This window comes from Copadichromis virginalis, linkage group LG1 (assembly GCF_057382275.1).
Source record: "Copadichromis virginalis isolate Kocher_CV1m ecotype Utaka linkage group LG1, C_Virginalis_male_GT1.1, whole genome shotgun sequence".
NCBI classification, from domain to species: Eukaryota; Metazoa; Chordata; class Actinopteri; order Cichliformes; family Cichlidae; genus Copadichromis; species Copadichromis virginalis.
In genome coordinates, this window is record NC_140618.1 from 25,575,840 (window position 1) to 25,584,123 (window position 8,284).

Sequence of the window (8,284 nt, forward strand, 5' to 3'; positions counted from 1 at the left end):
AGTAGCCCAACTTCACTAAAGGTAACTACAGCAAAGTACTCCTTAAGCCAAATGGTCTTTTTCTGAAAAAATATATTACTGGATCATAATCTTACTCATTCAGTGTGTACCACATTTTTTAGCATATACTTTCATACTTTTTTTCTCTCTCCTTTCTTTATTCAAATCAGGCAACAAAATATATATCTCATTTACATTGACATAGTTTTTTTTTCTTTTTTCCCCCCTTCCCTTCCCCTCCCCTCTTTTTCCCCTTCCCTTCCTTCCTCTCCCCATCCTTTTTACATAAAATATAATTATCATTATATAAACAATCATATCTATGTCTATACATACACATTTATTATCCTAAATAAGTATATTCAAAGGAGGGAGAGAGGGGAAAAAAAACAAAAACAAAAAAACAACAACAACAAACGACCCCCCCCCCCCCCCCCCCCAAAAAAAAAAAACAAAACAAAAAAAACAACAAAAAAAAACAACACCTGCGTAGACCCATATATATAATCTTGGGGCAGATATGAGAGGAGGCCAAACCTCTCAGTTTTACTTATTAAAGTAATCTATAAAGGGTTGCCAAATTAGGTAATACTGTTTAACATTATCTCTTAATGAAAATTTAATTTTCTCCAACTGTAAATGATACATTGTGTCTCTTAATAAAGCAGAATGAGTTGGGGGGGCTTTATTTTTCCAATTTAGAAGTATAAGGCGTCTTGCAAGCAATGTTATAAAACTCAGAGCATGAATTTGTTTATTATTTAAGTTTTTAACTGTAGCTACACCGAATAGTGCCATTACTGGGTCTGGGGGGAGCTGTTTTTAAAAAATATCAGACAAAGTTTTAAATATTTTAGACCAGTAGGTAGCGATATTAGGACATGTCCAAAACATATGTGACAATGAGGCAGAATTCTGGCCACATCGGTCACATCTTGAATCGGCCCCTGGAAACATCCTTGAAACCTTCAATTTAGACAGATGGAGCCTATGCAAGACCTTAAATTGTAGCAGTCCGTGCCTGCAGCAGACAGAAGTGGAGTGAACCAGTTCTTGTGCCTTAGTCCTTTCATACTTTAATGACTTATATACAGAATCATAAATTAGTAGAAACTGATCTGCCTGTGTTAGGACACCTGTCAGTCAAAGTGGCCAATCCCCTGATCCCAAGTGTCTCTAGAGACCAAAACAATGCTGTAAATGCCTTTATTTAAAAGACAGGAAGTGGAGAAAGAGAAAGAAAGAGGGAGAAGACACACAGCAAAGGACATCGGGTCTCAATTGGACCTCAACTGCCCAACCTGTGGGCTAAACCAGCACCCACAAACATGCTTTTTAATGATGCAAAGCTATTTTGGGTTTCCATGGAGACAGACTCCCTTTTGGAGCCAAATGCGGTTTTTGGTACTTCCCTCTGTCGGCTTCACTTTTTAGCCTGAAAGTTGCTACTCTTACCAGGACGGAAGCCAGAAGCTTCTTGCTGTGCGTCGACACTGCTAACCATGACTTCCTGAGCTTCCATCCATCTCCCCTTCAGGGCTGCAGTAGTGTCGCAGCCTATCACGGCTGTCATAGAGCGCAGGCGGGGCACGCTTTTGAAAGGTCACCAGTTGTACTGCTAACACAGAGAGATAGACAACCATTCACACCTACGGCCAACTTAGATGAACCAACTGACCTAACATGCATGCGTTTGGACTGCGGAGGATCTGAAGCAGGAACTTGTTGCTGTGACAATCGATACACCACCGTACCACCCAGTATAAAACTTACAAAACTCAGGTCCATAAAAAAACTGATGATGTCATGGTGAATATGTCCACTTTTAAAAAAACAAACAGTAGGGCCATATAACAGCATCACACACATGCATCTATCCAAGTTTGAGGCTATTTGCTGAAATGAGGTTTAATTAGCATATGTCTGATTAAGATTTAAAGTGCTTGGCTCAAGGGTGACTAATTCTGTCTTTACTCCAAGTACCTGATTGTTCAACGACTTTAATTAACTTGATTGTCATAGATCGTTAGGCTGTGTGTCCCTGTATGTATATGTATATATGTCTGTGTGTGTGTGACAGAGAGACAGTTCTCAGTTATTGCTCGGCTAGAAGTCTTTTGCAAATCAATACTGAATGAACTGGATATTACCTCCCCCGCCACACCCATGGCCTTTCACCACATAAACTTTGCAATTAAGGTTAATGAATTCACCTTCATGATTAATCAAAGATAGGCATCAGACACAGATAAATTATAGCTCAGGACTGCGAAGACTTGGAGTAATTTTCTGCTAAAGTCGAGGGTAAATTAAACTAATATTGTAATGGTTTGGGTTCAGGGGATGACAGTTGTTTTCTGACAGGAGCTTGTTGAAAATTTGCACACTGAAGATCATTTGCATAAGCTGGGATGCATAAACAGGTCGGGTGATGGGAGATTTTTCTTTCAATTTTTTCATTTTCCTCAAACCCTGTTGTGACCGAACATGCCGACAGAGGGTGCTAAAGTATTGTGCAAGAAAGCGGGACAATAATGTTTGATCAGTGGCCCTTCATCTCTCTGCTCTATTTGGTATGTAGGAGCAGACCTGACAGTAAAGAAGGCATTTACTGAGAACAGGGTGCGGTCGAGGGCTTAAAATGTGCTAGAACTTCTCTCTGCTCGGGTGATGATCATTTAATGTAAATCAGGAACTGCAGTGCACAGGACACACACTCTGTCTCTTACAAACACACACACACACACACACACACACACACACACACACACACACACACACACACACACACACGTGCAGAGTAATATGTGTCTGCCTTTATTCCTTATCCATTCTTCCTAAGGGCAGACAAGCTTCAGTATTGACACACAGCCTGACACCAGCTTGGCCCCAGCCCATCTTGCCCAGCCTAATTGGCCTCAAGACCTCTTGTTGGTGTGATCTATTGATCAGTCTCACTGCAGATGCTGCTAAGTCTCAGGGAGAGGACAGAGAAATAGGCAGATATACTGAAAGTAAGCGCTGCCAAATCTGGGCATGATGTCTTAAGCTTCGCCGTTCCCTCTGCAGAGCTGTGCAGCAAGCAAAGATGATAGGGTCTTCACCCTTAGGTGCAGGGGTCCAGATTCTTGCCACAAGCTGATTCACACACATTGATTGTCCTTTATTTTTTACCAAGTGGATGATGGCACGAACAAATGGAGGTTTCTGAATGCTGTGACCCCCCCACCCCCAAAAGATCTATAGATACTGTCTGCTTTAACAATCCCACCAGAGACAGATGAAAACTCCTCCACACTCGCAAAATCCACTTTTTTCTTTGAAACCTCTGTGGCAAATATTAGGAGGAGAAGGGGAAAAAAGAGAGGCAGCAATGAGATTGCCACTGAAGAGCCCTTCTGGGGTAGGGGTGAGTGAAATGCCATGCATGCTGATCTTGTATCTATCAGCGCAAACGTCCTATACCTGATTATTTTTGTCTGCACCTTCAGCCTCATTTCTATTCACATTCAGATTCCCGATCACATCATCTCATTCCCATCTATTTCCATCCCCACTTCTCCTGCTCATCGTCTTCCTTCTCAAACAGTGGAGCCATTTCAATGTAAATAGTATCTGTGCTTATCCGCCTCTTAATCCGGCTCCGTCATTCTGTGCAGACTTCCTTCAAATCCCGGAAAAACTCATAAGAGAAACATGCATATGTTTATGAGGCCCTTCCACACAATATGTCCTTCACTACCTCATAAAAGGCAATGCATTCTTCTTCATGTGGAGCACAGATTTCCTATTCTCTGCCGTGTGCGCGCGAGCTACATTCCCATATGGTATTACATTTATGATGCATGACAAGGCTCGCAATTCTCTCCCTCGCCTCTGCAGCACAGTACGACTAACCAGAGCTGTCCAAAAGTCACGCCTGTGACAACGGGGATCATTATACATTTTTCTTTCAGTGCTGCTGCCTCTCTGTATTCTTCTCCATGCCTCCATGAAATCTGTCTTTATCCTGCCGAGTGAGAGTATAGCTACCAGGTGCACACTGAGCCCTTCTCTGAGTGGTGGTGCCTGGAATGAGTGTCCAATCTTTGGACCTTTTCACCATCACGCAAACTTACACGCATGTGTGCACACATTCACGCAACCTGCTGATCCTGCCTCCTGTTTTATTGTCAATATCAGTCGGCTCAGGGGTTGTATGGGTTGACGGCTGTTGACAGGGGCTGGATTGTGGAGGTAAGGATGATGGCAGCTCTTGCGGAGATAGAATAGCTGTATCTTGAGACCTCTTGGAGGGTGTTATTAGGCTGTTATGAAATCTGCTCCCTATCAGACCTTCGGTGAAGCAAGGGGGGGAGGGTATAGCCAGATGCAGAGCAAAATACAAGTGTTGAGTCTCTCTCACTTCCTCCTATAGCATCCTCTTATCTACCCCACTACCTCCTTCTCTCATGCTGCCTTCTCTTTAGTATGGTGCCACCTGTGCCCTTGTTTTTCAGTCAACACAGCCTGCAGTCTCTCTGCACACTTTCCACAAAGGAATTGTTTCATCATAGAAGGAATGGTACTAATCTTGTTTGATATCTCATGAAAATATACATGTACACCTGAAGGCATGCAGCACGCACTGCATCATGATGCCAGGAACCTGCTGTCAGGTCGCACCAAAGCACCTGACGAGTTACTTGAGCACACAGATCATTCCAGGACATCAGCTGAAGAAATGCTGTATAAACATCAGAAAAACGTCAGTCATTAGTGCACATACACAAAAATGCTAATACGGGTACTGTACACAGCATGGCGGGGAACCTGCACGTGACACTAAACAGATACAATCGTTTGTGCATCAAATAGGAGTTAAAACAAAGCAATACTGGAAAAAAACATCTCTTTTGGGTGTATCCACAGCACTGAGGAGCAGAGGTGACATTTAGGTAATTACGCTTGCCTGTTTTTGTTGGTTCCTTAAATCACAACAATAGTTTTCATAGTAAAACCTTTTGGCTTCTCTCATTATGCCACTGCTGTTGTTTCCTTGCGGTGCTAATTGTGAGGGAGTCTCATTTACGCTGTACAGAAAATGGCACAAAAAAGTGATGCTAACCCAGTAGTGCATTAAACCTCCATTTCGCTGTGATAAAACATTGGCTCCACGGTGGAGTGGTTAAGATAGCCGGTTTGAGATCTGTTTGGAACTCAGCCTCAGTGGGTTACAAGTCAGCGTACTCTCGGTGTTGGTCCCAGGCTTGGATTCATGTGAGGGTGGCATCTGGTGCAAAATCTGTGTGAATCCATCTGTTGTGACGACGCTTTGGGAAATAAAGGAGCAGACAAATGCATCTGGCTCAGGAGGCAGAGCAGGTCGATTGCTATTTGGACGGTTGGTGGTTTTAAATGAAACAACTCAGATGCAGTTGAAGTGCAGACTTTCAGGTTTAATTCAGTGGGTTGGACAAAAAGACTGCATAAAAATGTGAGAAATTAAAGCATTTAAAAAATGCAATCCCTTCATTTCGGGTGTTTAAAAAGAAACTGAACAAATTAGAAAAGGCCTCTTCCAGGCCTTTTCTTGCTGTTTGTTTGTGGACCTTTTTGTCAATAAACATTAGTCACCCAGTACCACTGGCAGCCATGCATGCCCAAGTCATCACACTGCCTCCACCATGTTGTGTGCTTTGGATCACGAGCTGTTCCATGCCTTCTCATCATCTTGCTTTCATCTGTCCAAAGAATGTTTTTCCAGAACTGTGCTGGCTTTTTAAAAATATTTTATTTAGCACAGTCCACTCTAGCCTTTCTATTCTTGAGGCTTATGAATAGCTTGCACCTTGCAGTGAACCCTCTGTATTTACTTTCATGTAGTCTTCTCTTCATCGTAGACTTGCATATTGATACGCCTACCTCCTGCAGAACGTTGTCCACATGGTTGGCTGCTGTGAACGAGTTTCTCTTCACTCTGGAAATGATTTTGCGATCATCCACCACTGTCCACCAGTCCTTTCAGAATGCACCAAACTGTCGATTTTGTCACTCCTACTATTACAGCAATTTCTCTGATGGGTGTTTTCTGTTTTCGCAGCTTAAGGATGGCTCGTTTCACCTGTATGGAGAGCTCCTTTGACCACATGTTGTCTGTTTACAGCAAAATCTTCCAAATCCAAGCACCACACCTCAGATCAACTCCAGGCCTTTTATCTGCTTAATTACTAATGACATAACAAAATAATTGTTTACACCTGCTCTTGAAATAGTCTTTGAGTCCAATTATTTTTGGTCCTTTTAAAAAGAGGGTGGCACAGGAGCTGAAACTCCTAAACCCTTCATCCAATTTAATTGTGGATACCCTGAAATGAAAGCTGAGCGTCTACACATTATGTCCATGTCTATTACATAACTATAACTGGAATGTGTTTCATTAAACATATATATATGGACCTAACTGTATTTATGAAGAAAGCAACTCTTCTAATCACCTCGTGTATCATCATCAGTTTCCTTTGTGGGTTTATCATCCGAGTCAGCTGTTTAATATAACCTGATTTTCATTTTGTAAACTGTGGTCCTGTTTTGAGAGTATACCTTAAGGTGTGGGACATGACTACCATATGTTTCCTTGGTTTCAGAGCGAGATCCACCACTTGTTTGTGGTGTGAGGCTTCACAAACCAACGGGTGCTGTCACTATGCATACTTCCATCTTTTATATACAGCCCATGATCAGCAACTTTTGCTCTCTTCTTCTTTTTTGCATAAAAGTGAAGTTAGAAAGAGAACGTTAACAGAAGAAACTACAGGAGGAGTTAACAAAAGCACAAAAACAAGACAGTGCCCTTCATTTTCCTCACTGACAGAAAGAGCAAGGCTGTTATGAGAAATACGTCTTTATTTCCACTCACCCCTCCTTTTTTGTTTTGCTATTGTCTTGATAAATCCAATATTTTCCTATTTTCTTCCTCCACTAATTTCATTAGAACAGCAAGAGTCACGTTAAGCGTTCCACTCTCTGAACACATCATTAAGCTCCTGTCAGTGTGATGGGAGATTGTCCATGTTGGTTTCATTTAACCATGACTGTTATTACACTTCAAAGACTGTGTGAACGAAATTCAGAGATTTGTTTCTGAAGACATTATGAATGGCAAAAAATAATGACTGAAAACATTAAAAACAACATGAACTGTGCGGTGATGAATTAAAGAGTTATGTTGTTAAAGTGTTTTTTTCTTTTTGTCAGTCTCGTGTTCAGGATTCAGCAGAACTCGTGCCACAGTGACGACTGCCGCCAGATTTAGCACGACCCCCGTTACCTAACTTAATATTGCTATAAAAGCTAGATAGCATTAGCATCACTTGTTCCTCTGGTGGTGCCCCCAGACTGTATGATCTGCCAATAGGTTCTGGGTCTAGTCAGGGGTCTTCTCCAGCACACACCTGGAAATCCTCCAAAGAAAGGCGCCCATGAGGCTTCCTAATTAAACGCTCGACCCACCTCAGCTGGCTCCTTTCAAGCTAAAGGAGCAGCAGCTCCACTCCGCGCTCCCTCCAGATGTCTGAGCTCTCTTAGGCTTAGCTCAGACATCCTGTGCTAGAAAACTCATTTCAGCTGCTTACATCCACAATTTCCTTCACTACCCTAAGTTCATGACCATTATTGAGGGTTGGAATGTAAATGGACTGCTAAATTGAAAGCACTCCTGTCTGGCTCTGGCTTTTTTTTTGCGTGAAATGTCTCTGGGAAGCCCTGTGATAGAGTAGCCACCTGTCCAGGGTGTACCCTTCCTCTCGCCCTGTGACAACTGTGATAGCCTCCATCCCCCAACCCCCTGCTCCACCCTGAATTGAATAAGATGTTAATAAAGTGGATGGATGGATGCCTCAAGGAATGCTATGACATTTGTTGCAGACATCCATGCCTACTAAATCTAAAGCCCCATCCCATTAGCTCATCACACACCACTTTGAAGTTGGACTTCAGTGAACAGGCTCCAGCTGTGTAGGTAATCCACTTGTGTATTTCCCCCTTCCATCGTGTGTCAGTCATCAGAACTTTGGTAGTGGCTTCAGCTGGTTGCTTCAAAGTTGAGATTCATTTAACTCGGTAACCCTGCTTTGCAGTGGTAACGATTAGCCTGCCAATGCTACAGACTGCTGGAATTCAATGAAATTTAAGGTTTAATGGTCACCAAGTCACAGCTAGGTGAAAATATTTGTATTACCTGTACCTAATGTTTAGTTTTCATGATCAAAAAGTGACATCATTTCCATGTTTAGCATACTTATGA